The sequence below is a fragment of the Ranitomeya imitator genome, chromosome 1 (assembly GCF_032444005.1).
Source record: "Ranitomeya imitator isolate aRanImi1 chromosome 1, aRanImi1.pri, whole genome shotgun sequence".
NCBI lineage: Eukaryota > Metazoa > Chordata > Amphibia > Anura > Dendrobatidae > Ranitomeya > Ranitomeya imitator.
In genome coordinates this window covers 707,080,286-707,099,132 of record NC_091282.1, presented here as the reverse complement: position 1 = coordinate 707,099,132, position 18,847 = coordinate 707,080,286, and the positions used below count along the sequence as shown (strand labels likewise).

General features: G+C 45.9%; 1 protein-coding gene across 1 annotated transcript in view; it reads right to left on the bottom strand.

Annotated features, from left to right (window-relative positions):
• Positions 1-18,847, bottom strand: part of SLC25A21 (solute carrier family 25 member 21) — a 592,393-nt gene that overhangs the window by 239,923 nt on the left and 333,623 nt on the right. The gene's annotated exons all lie outside the window — the stretch shown is intronic.

Here is an 18,847-nt window from a genome sequence, read left to right as displayed (position 1 = left end):
CTCCACGGCTACTTCTAGTTGCGGTGTTAAGTTCAGGATTGCGGTCAGTACAGTGGCCACTTTCTCCAGTGAAAGTTCTCATGCAGCTCCTAGGTCACCGGACCATAACAGTACAACTGGCCAATCATGAGTTAATTGCATCTCAGAAGAAGGGAGGAAAGGTTTTGAGCCATTTTTTTTTCTCAGCCTGTTTTGTCTTCTCCTCCCTCTTAATCTCTGGGTGGCTGAGGAACCTAGTACTAACATGAATGTTCAGGAGTTAGCTTCTCGTGTGGATCAGCTTGCTGCTAGGGTACAGGGTATTTCGGATTATATTGTTCAGACTCCTGCTTTAGAACCTAAGATTCCCATTCCTGATTTATTTTTTGGTGACAGATCCAAATTTTTGAGTTTCAAAAATAACTGTAAACTGTTTTTTGCATTGAGACCCCGGTCCTCTGGTGATCCCATTCAGCAGGTTAAAATCATCATATCCCTGCTGCGTGGTGACCCATAGGATTGGGCATTTTCCCTGGAATCTGGCAATCCTGCTTTGCTTAATGTTGATTCTTTCTTTCAAGCATTGGAGTTATTGTATGATGAGCCTAATTCTGTGGATCAAGCTGAGAAGACCTTGTTGGCCCTATCTCAGGGGCAAGAGGCGGCTGAATTGTATTGTCAGAAATTCAGAAAATGGTCTGTACCTGAACATACCACCATGCGGAGTTATATTAAGGAGTCTTTGGAGAAGGGGCATATTCGTCCATCTTCTTCACCGTTGGGAGCAGGGTTCTTTTTTGTTGCTAAAAAAGATGGTTCTTTGAGACCCTGTATTGATTATCGCCTCTTAAATAAGATCACGGTCAAGTTTCAATACCCCTTGCCTTTGCTTTCTGATTTGTTTGCTAGGATTAAGGGAGCTAGTTGGTTTACTAAGATTGACCTTCGGGGGGCTTATAATCTTGTTCGTATAAAGCAGGGTGATTTATGGAAAACTGCATTTAACACGCCGAAGGCCATTTTGAATACCTTGTGATGCCATTCGGACTCTCTAATGCTCCATCTGTTTTCAGTCCTTCATGCATGATATCTTCCGGAGTTATCTTGATAAATTCTTGATCATTTATTTGGACAATATTTTGATTTTTTCTGATGATTGGGAGTCTCATGTGCAGCAGGTCAGGATGGTATTTCAGATCCTTCGTGACAATGCCTTGTTTGTGAAAGCGTCTAAGTGTCTTTTTGGGGTGCAGAAGGTTTCCTTTTTGGGCTTTATTTTTTCTCCCTCATCTATTGAGATGGATCCGGTTAAGGTTCAGGCCATTCATGATTGGATTCAGCCCACATCCGTGAAGAGCCTTCAGAAATTTTTGGGTTTCGCTAATTTTTATCGCCGTTTCATTGCTAATTTTTCCATCGTGGTTAAACCCTTGACTGATTTGACTAAGAAGGGCGCTGATGTGGCGAATTGGCCCTCTGCGGCTATCTCTGCCTTTCAAGAACTTAAACGTCGTTTTTCTTCTGCTCCAGTGTTACGCCAGCCGGATGTTTCTCTTCCGTTTCAGGTTGAGGTTGACGCTTCTGAGATTGGGGCAGGGGCCGTTTTGTCTCAGAGGGATCCTGTTGGTTCCTTGATGAAACCGTGTGCCTTCTTTTCCCGTAAATTTTCGCCTGCAGAACGCAATTATGTCGTCAATCGGGAGTTGTTGGCTATGAAGTGGGCGTTTGATGTTATGATACGGTGGTTTAGGAGCAACATTGAACGAGCTCTGAAGAAAGTGGTAACTGTACTGACCGCAGTCCCTAAGCTGAACACAACACTAGAAGTAGCCGTGGAATGCTCCCAACTCTCCCTAGGCATCTCGTCACAGCCTTAGAGCTAACTACCCCTAAAGATAGAAGCAGGAAAACTATCTTGCCTCAGAGAAAATCCCCAAAGGATAGATTAGCCCCCCACAAATAATGACTGAGTGGAGAGGGAAAAGACATACACAGAATGAAACCAGGATGAGCACAGGAGGTCAGTCTAGCTTGATAGATAGGACAGTATGGAATACTGTGCAGTCAGTATAAAACACTACAAAAATCCACGCAGAGTTTACTAAAAATCTCCACACCTGACTAAAGGTGTGGAGGGTTAATCTGCTTCCCAGAGCTTCCAGCAAGACAGAATTAATTCATACTGATAACGTTGGACAAACATAGAAGCACTGAACAGATAAGCCCACAAACTGTGAACAGAAAAGAGCAAGCAAAAACTTAGCTTTGCAGAACTGGTCAGGATAACAGGGAACTCCAAAGAGATGTGAATCCAACCAGGAACATTTACAAGTGGCACTGGCTGAAGGACAGAACCAGGCATAAATAGCCGAGCAGAAAAGGCAATCAGTGGAAGCAGCTGAAGACAGCTAACTCCAAGGAGCAGCCATACCGCTTGAAACCACAAGAGGGAGCCCAAGAGCAGAACTCACAAAAGTACCACATACAACCATCGGAGGGAGCCCAAGAGCGGAATTCACAACAGTTTGAGGAGTGGCGACATTGGCTTGAGGGAGCTAAGCACCGTATTGTGTTCTTGACCGACCATAAGAATTTGATTTACCTCGAGTGTGCCAAACGGTTGAATCCTAGACAGGCTCGATGGTCCTTGTTTTTTTCTCGTTTTGATTTTGTGGTCTCGTACCTTCCTGGTACTAAGAATGTTAAGGCAGATGCCCTCTCTAGGAGTTTTTTGCCTGATTCTCCTGAGGTTTTGGAACCAGTCGGTATTTTGAAGGAAGGGGTGGTCCTTTCTGCCATTTCTCCTGATTTACGACGGGTTCTTCAGAAATTTCAGGCTGACAAACCTGACCCTTGTCCTGTGGGGAAACTGTTTGTTCCTGACAGATGGACTAGTAGAGTGATTTCTGAGGTTCATTGTTCTGTGTTGGCTGGTCATCCTGGTATTTTTGGTACCAGAGACTTGGTTGGTAGGTCCTTTTGGTGGCCTTCTTTGTCGCGTGATGTGCGGTCTTTTGTGCAGTCCTGTGGGACTTGTGCACAGGCCAAGCCTTGTTGCTCCCGTGCTAGTGGGTTGCTCTTGACATTGCCGGTCCCCGAGAGGCCCTGGACACATATTTCTATGGATTTTATTTCCGATCTTCTTGTTTCCCAAAGGATGTCGGTTATCTGGGTTGTTTGTGACCGATTCTCTAAGATGGTTCATTTGGTGCCTTTGCCTAAATTGCCTTCTTCTTCTGATTTGGTTCCGTTGTTTTTTCAGCATGTGGTCCGTTTGCATGGTATTCCGGAGAATATTGTGTCCGACAGAGGTTCCCAGTTTGTTTCTAGGTTGTGGCGGGCCTTTTGTGCCAAGCTGGGTATTGATTTGTCTTTTTCTTCTGCATTTCATCCTCAGACAAATGGCCAGACTGAGCGAACTAATCAGACCTTGGAGACCTATTTGAGATGCTTTGTGTCTGCTGATCAGGATGATTGGGTGGCTTTTTTGCCATTGGCCGAGTTTGCCCTTAATAATCGGGCTAGTTTGGCTACTTTGGTTTCGACTTTTTTTTTTGTAATACTGGTTTTCATCCTCGTTTTTCTTCTGGGCAGGTTGAGCCTTCTGACCTTCCTGGTGTGGATTCTGTGGTGGACAGGTTGCAGCAGATTTGGGCTCATGTGGTGGACAATTTGGTGCGGTCTCAGGAGGAGGCTCAACGTTTTGCTAACCGTCGTCGGTGTGTTGGTTCCCGGCTTCGGGTTGGGGATCTGGTTTGGTTATATTCCCGTCATGTTGCTATGAAGGTTTCTTCCCCTAAAGGTACCTTCACACATAACGATATCATTAACGATATCGTTGCTTTTTGTGACTTAGCAAAGATATCGTTAAGGAAATCGTTATGTGTGACAGCGACCAACGATCAGGCCCCTGCTGGGAGATCGTTGGTCGCTGAGGAAAGTCCAGAACTTTATTTTGTCGCTGGATCTCCTGCTGACATCGCTGGATCAGCGTGTGTGACGCCGATTCAGCGATGTCTTCACTAGTAACCAGGGTAAACATCGGGTTACTAAGCGCAGGGCCGCACTTAGTCACCCGATGTTTACCCTGGTTACCAGCGTAAACGTTAAAAAAACAAATACTACATACTTACCTTCAGCTGTCTGTCCCCACTCCTCCTGCATCCTGTGTCAGCACCGGCCAGCCGCAAAGCACAGCGGTGATGTCACCGCTCTGCTTTCCGGCTGACCGGCGCTGACAGTGCAGAGGAAAGCAGAGCGCCGGAGGACAGACAGCTGAAGGTAAGTATGTAGTGTTTGTTTTTTTAACATTTATGCTGGTAACCATGGTAAACATTGGGTTACTAAGCGCGGCCCTGCGCTTACTAACCCGATGTTTACCCTGGTTACCGGGGACCTCGGGATCGTTGGTCGCTGGAGAGCTGTCTGTTTGACAGCTCTCCAGCGACCAAACAGCGACGCTGCAGCGATCGACATCGTTGTCGGTATTGCTGCAGCGTTGCTTAGTGTGAAGGTACCTTAAGATTAAGTCTCGATTTATTGGTCCTTATAGGATTTCTGAGATTATTAATCCGGTGTCCTTTCACCTGGCGCTTCCGGCCTCTTTTGCTATTCATAATGTCTTCCATAGATCTTTGTTGCGGAAATATGTGGAGACCGTTGTTCCCTCTGTTGATCCTCTGGCCCCTGTGTTGGTCGATGGGGAGTTGGAATATGTTGTTGAGAAGATTTTGGATTCTCGTTTTTCGAGGCGGAAGCTTCAGTACCTTGTCAAATGGAAGGGTTATGGCCAGGAGGATAATTCTTGGGTTTCTGCCTCTGATGTCCATGCCGCTGATTTGGTTCGTACCTTTCATCGGGCTCATCCTGATCGGCCTGGGGGCTCTGGTGAGGGTTCAGTGACCCCTCCTCAAGGAAGGGATACTGTTGTGAATTCTGCTTTTGGGCTCCCTCCGGTGGTTGTAGATGGTAATGCAGTTGTGCCTGGACTGCAGGATTGGACAGGTGTATCTGCTAATTGCAAGGCTGACTGGGGTATTTAGCTTTGCAGGACTCTTTACTCCCTGCCAGTTGTCAATGTTCCTTGTGAAGTGTTGGATCACTTTCTGGCTTCTCCTGCTCGCTGCCAATTTCAGCAAAGATAAGTGTTTGGTTTTTGTTTCTGTGGCACACTGCCGGTGTGCTTGTTTCAGTTTTATTCCTGCTCTGATTGTAGGATTCACTGGAGTTGCAGATATACGCTCCTGCATCTTTTAGTAGATGTAGGAAGTTTTAGTATATTCTGCTGTGGATGTTTTGAAGGGTTTTATACTGACCGCACAGAACTCTGTCCTATCCTGTCCTATCTAGCTAGAGTGGCCTCCTGTGCTAATCCTGTTTTTCTGTCTGTGTATGTTTTTTTCCTCTCCGACTCACCACCAATATTTGTGGGGGGCTGTCTATCCTTTGGGGATTTTCTCTGAGGCAAGATAGTATTCCTATTTCCATCTTTAGGGGTATTTAGTTCTCCGGCTGTGACGAGGTGTCTAGGTGTGTTAGGTACACTCCACGGCTACTTCTAGTTGCGGTGTTAAGTTCAGGATTGTGGTCAGTACAGTGGCCACTTTCTCCAGTGAAAGTTCTCATGCAGCTCCTAGGTCACCGGATCATAACACATATGGTCTCACAAGGGGTCTGATGATCTCATCTCAGTACCTAATGGCAGTCAGGCTACTTCTGGCGAGCACATGGTGGGCTGTGCGGCTCTCCAAAGAAATGCCACCCCACACCATTACGGACCCACTGCCAAATCGGTCATGCTGAAGGATGTTGCAGGCAGCAGATCACTCTCCACGGCATCTCCAGACTCTGTCACATCTGTCACATGTACTCACTGTAAACCTGCTTTTATCTGTGAAGAGCACAGTGCACAATTGGCGAATTTGCCAATCCTGGTGTTCTGTGGCAAATGCCAAGCATGTGAAATTGATTGTCAAACAGTGTTGCTTCCTAAGTGGACAGATTGATTTCACAGAAGTTTGATTCACTTGGAGCTATATTCTGTTGTTTATGTGTCCCCTTTATTTTTTTGAACAGTGTATAAGGAAAGAAACTAAAGATCAGAGTTCATAGAAGGCACCCACAGGAGCTTCAGGATCTGAAGAGTGTTTGTGTGGAAGCGTGTTTGTGTGGAAGAATAGGCCAAAATCACACCTGAGCAATGCACGTGACTAGTTTCTCCATATAGGAGGAGTCCTGTAACTGTCATTAAATAAATTAAATTAATTTAATAAATTTCAGCAAGTGTGTTCAATACTTTTTCCCTGCGTTATTTCTCATTATTACACATAACTTATTTTATGGACATCTATGGTTTGATTTCTTTGCCTGTGTGGATTGGATGAGCTGTTACCGACATCTGGTGAGAATTTCATGTCAATGGCACCATTAGAAATATACACTGCTCAAAAAAATAATGGGAACACTTAAACAACAGAATATAACTCCAAGTAAATCAAACTTCTGTGAAATCAAAGTGTTCACTTAGGAAGCAACACTGTTTGACATTCAATTTCACATGCTGTTGTGCAAATGGAATAGACAACAGATGAAAATTATTGGCAATTACCAAGACACACTCAATAAAGGAGTGGTTCTGCAGGTGGGGACCACAGACCACATCTCAGTACCAATGCTTTCTGGCTGATGTTTTGGTCTGTTTTGAATATTGGTTGTGCTTTCTCACTCGTGGTAGCATGACACGGGCTATACAACCCACACAAGTGGCTCAGGTAGTGCAGCTCATCCAGGATGGTACATCAATGCGAGGTGTGCCAAGAAGGTTTGCTGTGTCTGTCAGTGTATCCAGAGGCTGGATGCGCTACAAGGAGACAGGCCAGTACACCAGGAGACGTGGAGGGGGCCATAGGAGGGCAACAACCCAGCAGCAGAACCGCACCTCAGCCTTTGTGCAAGGAGGAACAGCAGGAACACTGCCAGAGCCCTGCAAAATGACCTCCAGCAGGCCACAAAAGTGCATGTGTCTGCACAAACGGTTAGAAACAGACTCCATGAGGATGGTCGGAGTGCCCAACGTCCACAGATGAGGGCTGTGCTCACAGCCCAAAACCGTGCAGGACGCTTGGCATTTGCCACAGAATACCAGGATTGGCAAATTCGCCACTGGCACCTGTGCTCTTCACAGATGAAAGTAGGTTCACACTGAGCACATGTGACAGACGTGACAGAGTCTGGAGACACCTTAGAGAGCGATCTACTGCCTGCAACATCCTTCAGCATGACCGGTTTGGCAGTGGGTCAGTAATGGTGTGGGGTGGCATTTCTTTGGAGGGCCGCACAGCCCTCCATGTGCTCACCAGAGGTAGCTTGACTGCCATTAGGTACCGAGATGAGATCGTCAGACCCCTTGTGAGACCATACGATGGTGCAGTTGGCCCTGGGTTCCTCCTAATGCAGGACAATGCCAGACCTCATGTGGCTGGAGTGTGTCAGCAGTTCCTGCAAGATGAAGGCATTGAAGCTGTGGACTGGCCCGTCCGTTCCCCAGACCTGAATCCGATTGAACACATCTGGGACATCATGTCTCGCACCATCCACCAACGTCACACATTGCACCACAGACTGTCCATGAGTTGGCGGATGCTTTAGTCCAGGTCTGGGAGGAGATCCCTCAGGAGACCATCCGCCGCCTCATCAGGAGCATGCCCAGGCATTGTAGGGAGATCATACGGGAAAAAAATGCAACATATGCACAAAAATTGCGGAATGCATTATAAATGGGATGCATATGTATGCGTTTTTTAAGCATTTTTATAGGGAGAAAACGCGAAAAATCCTGAACGTGTGCACACAGCCTAAGGATGTAAATACTGTCAGAATTGAGATGCAGTGACGGTAGGCATGGTGATTTTCAGCACTGGTACTCATCCCCTTCAACTCACAGGCCCCATAACAGTCCCATGGCCTGCCACTATTAGCAGCTCTCCACTTGGTGTGTCACAAATTACTTTGGCATATATCAGAAAAAGCTGATAAACCTAGTCATTTGTCCACCATTAAAAATATAAAACCTGCTCTAATACAAAATATTATGCTGTAAATAGTTACTACAGTGTGGGCTATGGAGAACAGCCTCACGCATCTCGTGTGATCACTTATCAGGCCTCATCCATCATAGCTGTCTCACAGTAAAGCTGTCTGTCGCCCATAGCAACCAGTGCTCAGCTTTCATTTTACCTCAGTAGTGTATGAAATGGTTGAGGCCCATAATATCATTCCTGCCAGTCGGGCGGTTCTCTGAGCAGTGTTGTTTGTGAAGGTCCAACATGGCGTATTGTGATGGTGGAGGCCAACGTACACACAGGTCATTCACAGAAACACACAGCTGTTTTACCGGAGAATTTCCAGACTTTCCCATTCCAGCGTATCCCGTAATAGGGTCAGGATCCCGTTCTCCCATTAACCTATTCAAAAACACACGTAAAAAAAAGGACTCGTGGTCCACCCTACACATACAGAAATGCACTTTTAGCAGCACTGGGCTTATTACCCCAGTTTTTATTTTTCATGCTTGTTGATTTTGACCATATATTAGATATAAAAAAATATGTATAGTTAGGAAAAAATTACTTCTAAAGGTACCTTCACACTGAGCAACTTTCCAACGAGAACGACAGCGATCCGTGACGTTGCAGCGTCCTGGATAGCGATCTCGTTGTGTTTGACACGCAGCAGCGATCAGGATCCCGATGTGACATTGCTGGTCGGAGCTAGAAGTCCAGAACTTTATTTCGTCGTCAGGTCGGCGTGATTCGTCATGTTTGACAGCAAAAGCAACGATGCCTGCAATGGTTTTTCATGGAGCTAACAACCAGCGAGAACGATAAGTGAGTCGCCGTTACATCACTGGATCGCTTCTGCATCGTTCTGCTGTTGCCGGTGTTTGACGTCTCCTTGCGACCTAAACAGCGACGCTGCAGCGATTGGCTCGTTGTCTATATCGCTGCAGCGTCGCTTAATGTGACGGTACCTTAAGACACAAACAATGCAGTTTTCTGTGTCATCCAAAATGGCCGACAGATAGCTACAATCTCCTCCCCTGTTGATGTAAGGAAGAGAGAAGCACTGGAGCACAAACTTCTGCTTAGTCAGACAAAATATTATTCACCCTTACGGAAGCTGATGACATGATATGATGCGTGACATACGGGGATAGAAGTATAAACTGTGGCACATGTAGCTACTTTTATTTTTCTCATGTTGAACCTTTTTCTTGTCTCTTTTCCTTAATCACGGTCTTTTTTTTCGGCTGTACCAGTAGCTAGGGGTCAGCAAAACTGACAGCATCCCCCACAGCCAGGTGAGCCTGCAGTGACAGATGCAAACAGGCAGCTTGTAATTAGCTGGATCTCCGCCAAGCCAAATATTTCAGATCAGTTTCCTTAACAATCTGCTTTAATCATTTATTAATAGACTTTCTGGCTGGGATACAAAAGGTGAGGTTGAAATAACAGAAGAAGAATGCCAGCCAATAAATCATCACAAGCTTGCAAGTGCTGACACAGGGCTAACCTCTCCAAGTGCTGCTCAGGCCACAATCAGGGCATGATCCTATGCCAACCTGCCCACCTTACCATGGAAGAAGAGGCAGACTACGGTCCGAAAACGCAGGATACAGCTTCTGGGAAAATTGCATACCGTAATTAACTACTGCCTAATAAATGTCATCAGGAAGAACACCTTTCAGAACAGGACCAAACTACAGGGCTTCAGAGACTTCTACGTTACTCTCATTTACATGAGCAAAGTAGAGTCAGGTTTGGACTGGCAAAACCTGGAGAATCCTCAGGTGGGCCCCCCTCTTATATGAGCCCTACTTGGCACAATACACTTGAATCACAGTGTACAGACAAAGGCAGTATCTTATTCATTTAATCTACCCAGGTTATTGTTACATAAATTTGTGACTAAGGAAAATGTCACATTTGCATGAAGCTGAAAAGTAGGGTCCTGGGGTTGGTTACTGGTGGGCCCTTGGAACTCCAGTCCGACACGGTGTATAATCCATCATTATCGCACACAGAATAAAATGCACTATTCTCCAACTTTACTGACAAGACTGTTATCATTTACTGGCAAGTGTATGTCAACAATGCAATAACAGATTTTAGGCAGATTGAAGAAGTGCATTAACCACAAAATATCCGCTCAAAAATAAGTATGGCACTTCAAGAAACTATATATAACACAATGCAAACTACAACCACAGAGTAGAATAAAGGGTCGAGCTTGGGATCAGATCAATTCAAAAAAATCACTTTATTGACATGAAATTGCTAAAAGGTTATTAAGGAAGTGGAGATATAAGGAAACTAATAATAAACCTTTTTAGGTAATATTATGATGTTCTATAGATCTCCATTCCCTTATAAAAATACAGTTTACAAGTAAATGACATCAGACCAGGATAATGAATCAACTGATAACTCTGTCAGTATTGAAAAAGTGCTCTATGCCCATGTTACCTTAGGAAAGAGATGTCAGTGGTTTCCAAATGGAGAGTACTCACCACAGCATCTCCTCACCCCGACGCGCGTTTCGCCACCAGCTTCATCCCCATGTTTCCCCCTTGTAAAATAATAACACCTATATTATCCTCTGTTGTCGACACTGGCTCTCCCAATGATCACATGGCATAACAATGTGGCCAATCAGCAGCCACACCTTTGGATGAATCACACACATCTGTAGGAAGTGAAAGTATGGGAGAGTGATGTCCGCACTGATTGGTCGAAGGGATCATGTGACATACCAATGTTACACTATCCCCAGGAAAGCCAGTGCCAACACCTCTGGAATGGCGCCGGCACCAGTAGTGAGTGTAGGCATTAAGAATGGGTTGTCCAAGAACTGGATAACCCCTTTAATGTTTTTTTTTTTGCTTTCTGAGGCCCTTTCAAGGCATATAGGCATCATAGAGAAGGGCCACAGACATGATAACATGGATCTGTGAATAAAAACAATGAGTGAAGAGACACACTGGTTAAAACGATCCTAGACTTTACTGATGATAATTTTCAAAAGCGGACTGCTCTCTTCCTCAGGTCATGGTACAAACATCTTTTTTTTAACATGTTATCACCAAGTGTTCACATTGCACAGAGAGACACTTCCTTATCAGTTCTCAAAACGCGCTGTCAAAAAAATCATGGATATTTAAGGTTCGGCAATGCCCTGCACATGGGTTAAGCAACATAGCAAATCAGAAGAAATATACTACATTTCTAATTGGAGGTATTTGCTAATATTATTATTATTATTATTATTATTATTAATACACCAACCACATATTGGCATGCGGTCTTGGAGCTGGGAATATCTCTTTAGTATAAGTTCTGGAGAAGTTGCGGCCCTCGTAGATACAGTACATGAGGATCGTAGTTTGGTAGAATCAGTTGTGTGTGAATGGAGTACTCCTTAAACCACTTGACATTTCACAGTTTACTTCTATGTCATATCCTGCAGTAAACCTTTAACAAAGCATGCAGAAGTTTTTCATGGAAAAAGTAAAATAAATTCATTTTCTCCCACCCCTCCTCTAAAATACACACAAGCCGGCGCTCCTCTAGCTGTCAGCACTTCTTTCATTTCCTAGTAAAAGGTCTCTTAATCGTATACCTAAATAAGTGGGATGGAACAAGCTTTGCTCAATGAAGACTTTCCATCGCAGAATATCGTTTTCCAGTGCCAGGTTCCCCTAGCTTTAAAAATGACTAGGCCAAAGAAATCCACTAAGTAGAAGGCTACAAATGCTGAATTCTACATCACCCATGATGATTGATAACCGAGCCCTCGTGATAACAGACATAAGTTATTACAATCTAGAAACTGTACTGCAACATTGAGTACATAGTGTACAAAGCAACTGCAGAGTACAGATAGACACAAGAGAAAATCTACGGCTTTTATCAGTATTTCACGAAGCATCGACTTAGGAATCCATGTACTTTGCAGGCAGCATTGAGCCATCAATGCAAAAAAAAAATCCTTGTTCATTTCTCTTTAGAGATTTGTGTGTATGAAAGTAATAGGATCCCTACTAACAGTATGGCAATCTTCGCTGTCTTACTTGCTAGTTTGAACTTATACTGAGGTAAGTGGCTTAAAGAGGTTGTCCACAACTTTTTCATTGATGACTTATCCTTAGGATAGGTCGGGTTCCGACACCCAGCACCCCCGTCAATCAGCTGTTATCGGTGTCGGCGGCTGCAAGTACACACCTGTGGAGCAGCTCCATCTTCTGGTAGTGGCCGAGGCAGGGTACTGCACTTCCGCCTCCTAATGATTTGCATAGGAAGTAGATGTGTACTACCCTGCCTCAGTCACTACCAGAAGACGTAGAAGCTCTGCAAGTGAGTACTCCCGTCCAGCAGCTGCCGACACCGATAACAGCTGATTAGCGGGAGTGCCGTGTGTCAGACCCTAACCAATCAGACATTAATGACCTATCCTGAGGATAGGTGACCAATGAAAAAGTAGTGAACAACCTCTTTAACATTCATTTCTTTTAAAAAATTCTTCTGTTTTTGCCCTTTTTTACTTCTTCCCTTTCTCCAAGAGATAAGACTTTTTTTCTTTTCACTTTGACATTCACATATGGGAGCTTGTTTTTATGGCATAAGTTGTAGTTCTGAATGACACCATGTGTTATATCATACAAGGTAAGGCAAAATGTGAAAATAAATTCCAAGTGGGGTGAAATGGTGAGATTCTGTTTTTAAGGCATACATTATGCAGTAAAATAACCTGTCAATTAGGTTCTTTAGGTCAGTACCATTATGCAGATATCAAGATTGTCTTGTATATACATTTTATATACAGTATATATATATATATATATACACACACACACACACTAGCTATTGAACCCGTTCTACGATCGGGTGGCTAGCATCTATATTGGTATATGGTCTCCATCCTGGTATGTGCTGCTCCATCCTGCGTCCCCATCCTGACATGTGCTGCACCCATCCTGCACCCCCATTCTGACATGTGCTGCTCCCATCCTGCACCCCCATTCTGACATGTGCTGCTCCATCCTGCACCCCCATTCTGACATGTGCTGCACCCATCCTGCACCCCCATTCTGTCATGTGCTGCTCCCATCCTGCACCCCCATTCTGACATGTGCTGCTCCATCCTGCGTCCCCATCCTGTCATGTGATGCACCCATCCTGCGCCCCCATCCTGCCATGTGTTGCACCCATCTTGCGCCCCCATTCTGTCATGTGTTGCACCCATCCTGCGCCCCCATTCTGTCATGTGCTGCTTCCATCCTGCGCCCCCATTGTGACATGTGCTACTCCCATCCTGCGCCCCCATTCTGACATGTTCTGCACCCATCCTGCGCCTCCATTCTGACATGTTCTGCACCCATCTTGCGCCCCAATTCTGTCATGTGTTGCACCCATCCTGCGCCCCCATTCTGTCATGTGCTGCTCCCATCCTGCGCCCCCATTGTGACATGTGCTGCACCCATCCTGCGCCTCCATTCTGACATGTTCTGCACCCATCCTGCGCCTCCATTCTGTCATTTGCTGCTCCCATCCTGTCATGTGCTGCTCCCATCCTGTGCCCCCGTTCTGTCATGTGCTGCTCTCATCCTGTGCCCCCGTTCTGTCATGTGCTGCTCCCATCCTGCGCCCCCATTCTGTCATGTGCTGCTGCCATCCTGCGCCCCGTTCTGTCATGTGCTGCTCCCATCCTGCGCCCCCGTTCTGTCATGTGCTGCTCCCATCCTGCGCCCCCGTTCTGTCATGTGCTGCTCCCATCCTGCGCCCCCGTTCTGTCATGTGCTGCTCCTATCCTGTGCTTCTGTTCTGTCATGTGCTGCTCCCATCCTGCGCCCCCGTTCTGTCATGTGCTGTTGCCATCCTGCGCCCCGTTCTGTCATGTACTGCTCCCATCCTGCGCCCCTGTTCTGTCATGTGCTGCTCCCATCCTGCGCCCGTTCTGTCATGTGCTGCTGCCATCCTGTGCCCCCGTTCTGTCATGTGCTGCTCCCATCTTGCGTCCCCATTCTGTCATGTGCTGCTCCCATCTTGCGCCCCCATTCTGTCATGTGCTGCTGCCATCCTGCGCCCCCGTTCTGTCATGTGCTGCTACCATCCTGCGCCCCCGTTCTGTCATGTGCTGCTACCATCCTGCGCCCGTTCTGTCATGTGATGCTGCCATCCTGCGCCCGTTCTGTCATGTGCTGCTACCATCCTGCGCCCGTTCTGTCATGTGATGCTGCCATCCTGCGCCCGTTCTGTCATGTGCTGCTGCCATCCTGCGCCCGTTCTGTCATGTGCTGCTCCCATCCTGCGCCACCATTGTATTATATGCCCCCCATAAGATGCTCCATTATATATGCCCCGTATGCTGCTGCCATATATATATATATATATATATATATATATATATATATAAAAAACATACTCACCTATCGTCGCTGGGCGCCGAGTGCTGGGGGCCTGAGCAGGCGGGGACACCAGCGCGCTGTGGGGGTCAGGTACCGGAGTCACCGCTAGCTTAGGCCCCCAGCACTTGCTATACTCACCTGTCTGTCCCGTTCCAGCGCTGCATTAGGCGCGTCATCGCGCCCTCTGAACTGGGAACGTCACAGCAGAGGACCCGGGAGACAGAGCCGCACGCAGCGCTGGAACGGGGGACAAGTGAATATACTTACCCTCCTGGCGGTCCCTGACTCTCCGGTGGAGATCGCGGTGTGCATTCAGTGTTTACGCATACCGCGATCTCCTGGGAGCGTCACTCTGTGAGGCCCAGACTGCGCCGGCGCTTGCGCAGTCTATAAAGGCTTCGGACAGAGTGACGCTCCCAGCGTTATATTATAGATATACACACACACAGTACAAACCAAAATGACAAGGGTGTGCAAAGCAGTCATCAAAGCAAAAGGTGGCTACTTTGAAGAACCTAGAATATAAGACATAATTTCAGTTGTTTCACACTTTTTTGTTAAGTATATAATTCCGCATGTGTTAATTCATAGTTTTAATGCCTTCAGTGTGAATGCACAATTTTCATAGTCATGAAAATACATAAAAATCTTTAAATGAGTAGGTGTGCCCAAACTTTTGGTCTGTACTGTATATGGGGGCAGGATGAGAGGACATATGTGGGGCGGGATGGAGACATATGGGGGCAAAGATGAGAAGATATAAATGGGGAAGGATAGAGAAATGGGGGCAGGATGAAAGGACATATAAAGGGGTGGGATGGAAACACATGGGGGCAGGAATGAGAGGACATATATGGATGCAGGATGGAGACATATGGGGCAAGGATGGAGACATATGGGGGCAAGGATGAAAGGACATATATGGGGTTGGGATGGAGCCAATGGGGGAAAGGAAGAGAGAACATATATGGGGGCAGGATGAATACATATGGGGGCAAGGATGAGAGGACATATACAGTGGGGAAATAAATATTTGATCCCTTGCTGATTTTGTAAGTTTGCCCACTGGCAAAGACATGAACATTCTGTAATTTTAAGTGTGGGTTAATTTTAACATTAAGAGATAGAATATCAAAAATAAAATCCAGAAAATCACATTGCATAAATTATATGAATTAATTTGCATTTTTCAGTGATAAATAAGTATTTCATCCCCTACCAACCATTAAGACTTCTGGCTCCTACAGACCAGTTTGACGCTCCTAATCAACTAATTACCTGAATTAAAAACAGCTGTCTTACACAGTCACCTTTATAAAAGACTCCTGTCCACAGACTGAATCAGTCAGACTCTAACCTCTACAACATGGGCAAGACTGTTGTGAATTCTGCTTTTGGGCTCCCTCCGGTGGTTGTAGGTGGTAATGCAGTTGTCCCAGGGCTGCAGTCATGGTCAGGTGTTTCTGCTGATTGCAATTCTGACTGGGGTATTTAGGTTTGCAGGATTCATTAGTCCTTGCCAGTTGTCAATGGTTCTTGGGAGGTGTTGGACCTCTGTCTTGTTTCTTCTGCTTAGCTGCCAATTCAGCAAAGATAAGTGTCTGTTTTTTATTCTATGGCACACATGCTGTGTGCTGGATTTTTGATTGTATTACTGCTCTGTGTGTAGGATTCTCTGGAGTTGCAGATATACATTCCACGTCTTTAGTTAGATGGAGGAATCTTTTGTATAATCTGCTGTGGATATTTTTGGAAGGGTTTTAATACTGACCACACAGAACTCTGTCCTATCCTATCCTATTTTAGCTAGAGTGGCCTCTTTTGCTAAATCCTGTTTTCTGCCTACGTGTGTCTTTCCTCTCCTACTCACAGTCAATATTCGTGGGGGGCTGCCTATCCTTTGGGGATGGAATGATGCTTTGGCGGCAATTTTCAGAAAGGGTCTTTCTGAATCCGTTAAAGATGTTATGGTGGGGTTTCCCACACCTTTCGGTCTGAGTGATTCTATGTCTCTGGCCATTCAGATTGATCGGCGCTTGCGGGAGCACAGAACTGTGCGCGCTGTGGCGTTGTCCTCAGAGCAGATTCCTGAGCCAATGCAGTGTGATAGGATTCTGTCTAGAACGGAACGATAAGGATTCAGGCGTCAGAATAGGTTGTGTTATTAATGTGGCGACGCTTTTCATGTCTTTTCAGTCTGCCCTAAGCGGACAAAGAGGATTGCTAGTTCATTTTCAATCAGTACTGTACAACCTAAATTTCTGTTATCTGTGTCCTTGATCTGCTCATTGTCATCATTTTCTGTCATGGCGTTTGTGGATTCAGGCGCCGCCTTTAACTTAATGGACTTTGAGTTTGCCAGGCATTGTGGTTTTCCCTTGCAGCCTTTGCAGAACCCTATTCCTTTAAGGGGCATTGATGCTACACCCTTGACTAAAAATAAGCCCCAGTTTTGGACACAGGTGACCATGCGCATGGCGCCAGCCCATCAGGAGGATTGTCGATTTCTGGTGTTGCATAATTTGCATGATGCTATCGTGCTGAGTTTTCCGTGGTTGCAGGTACATAATCCTGTGTTGGATTGGAAGTCTATGTCTGTGACTAGTTGGGGTTGTCAGGGGGTTCATAATGATGTTCCTTTGATGGCAATCTCCTCTTCTTCACCTTCTGAAATTCCAGAGTTTTTGTCTGATTTTCAGGATGTATTCGATGAGCCCAAGTCCAGTTTCCTTCCACCGCACAGGGACTGCGATTGTGCTATTGACTTGATTCCAGGCTGTAAGTTTCCTAAGGGTCGACTTTTCAACCTGTCTGTGCCTGAACATACCGCCATGCGGAGCTATATTAAGGAGTCTTTGGAGAAAGGGCATATTCGGCCATCTTCTTCACCGTTGGGAGCGGGATTCTTTTTTGTTGCTAAAAAAGATGGCTTCTTGAGACCCTGTATTATCACCTCTTGAATAAGATCACGGTCAAGTTTCAATACCCTTTACCTTTGCTTACCGATTTATTTGCTAGGATTAAGGGAGCTAGTTGGTTTACGAAGATTGACCTTCGGGGGGCATATAATCTTGTTCGTATTAAGCAGGGTGATGAATGGAAAACTGCGTTTAACACGCCCGAAGGCCATTTTGAATACCTTGTGATGCCATTCGGGCTCACTAATGCTCCATCTGTTTTTCAGTCCTTCATGCATGATATCTTCCGGACTTATATTGATAAGTTCTTGATTGTATACTTGGACGATACTTAGATTTTTTCCGATGATTGGGAGTCTCATGTGGAACAGGTCAGGATGGTATTTCAGATCCTTCGTGACAATGCCCTGTTTATGAAAGGGTCTAAGTGTCTCTTTGGGCTTCATTTTTTTTCCCTCGTCTATAGAGATGGATCCGGTTAAGGTTCAGGCCATTCATGATTGGATTCAGCCCACATCCGTGAAGAGCCTTCAGAAATTTTGGGGTTTTGCAATTTTTTATCGCCGTTTCATTGCTAATTTTTCCAGCGTGGTTAAACCCTTGACCGATTTGACGAAGAAAGGCGCTGATGTGGCGAATTGGTCCTCTGCGGCTGTCTCTGCCTTTCAGGAGCTTAAACGTTGTTTTACTTCTGCTCCGGTGTTGCGCCAACCGGATGTTTCTCTTCCGTTTCAGGTTGAGGTTGATGCTTCTGAGATTGGGGCAGGGGCCGTTTTGTCTCAGAGGGATCCTGTTGGTTCCTTAATGAAACCGTGTGCCTTCTTTTCCCGTAAGTTTTCGCCTGCTGAACGCAATTATGATGTTGGCAATCAGGAGTTGTTGGCTATGAAGTGGGCGTTTGAGGAGTGGCGGCATTGGCTTGAGGGAGCTAAGCATCGTATTGTGGTATTGTGGTCTTGACCGATCATAAGAATTTGATTTACCTCGAGTCTGCCAAACGGCTGAATCCTAGACAGGCTCGATGGTCCTTGTTTTTTTCCCGTTTTGATTTCGTGGTCTCGTACCTTCCGGGTTCTAAGAACATTAAGGCTGATGCCCTCTCTAGGAGTTTTTTGCCTGATTCTCCTGATGTCTTGGAACCGGTCGGTATTCTGAAAGAAGGGGTGGTCCTTTCTGCCATTTCCCCTGATTTACGACGGGTTCTTCAGGAATTTCGGCTGACAGACCTGACCGCTGTCCTGTGGGGAAACTGTTTGTTTCTGACAGATGGACTAGCAGAGTGATTTCTGAGGTTCACTGTTCCGTGTTGGCTGGTCATCCTGGCATTTTTGGTACCAGAGACTTGGTTGGTAGGTCCTTTTGGTGGCCTTCTTTGTCGCGTGATCTGCGTTCTTTTGTGCAGTCCTGTGGGACTTGTGCGCGGGCCAAGCCTTGTTGTTCCCGTGCTAGTGGGTTGCCTTTGCCATTCCCGGTCCCTGAGGGGCCCTGG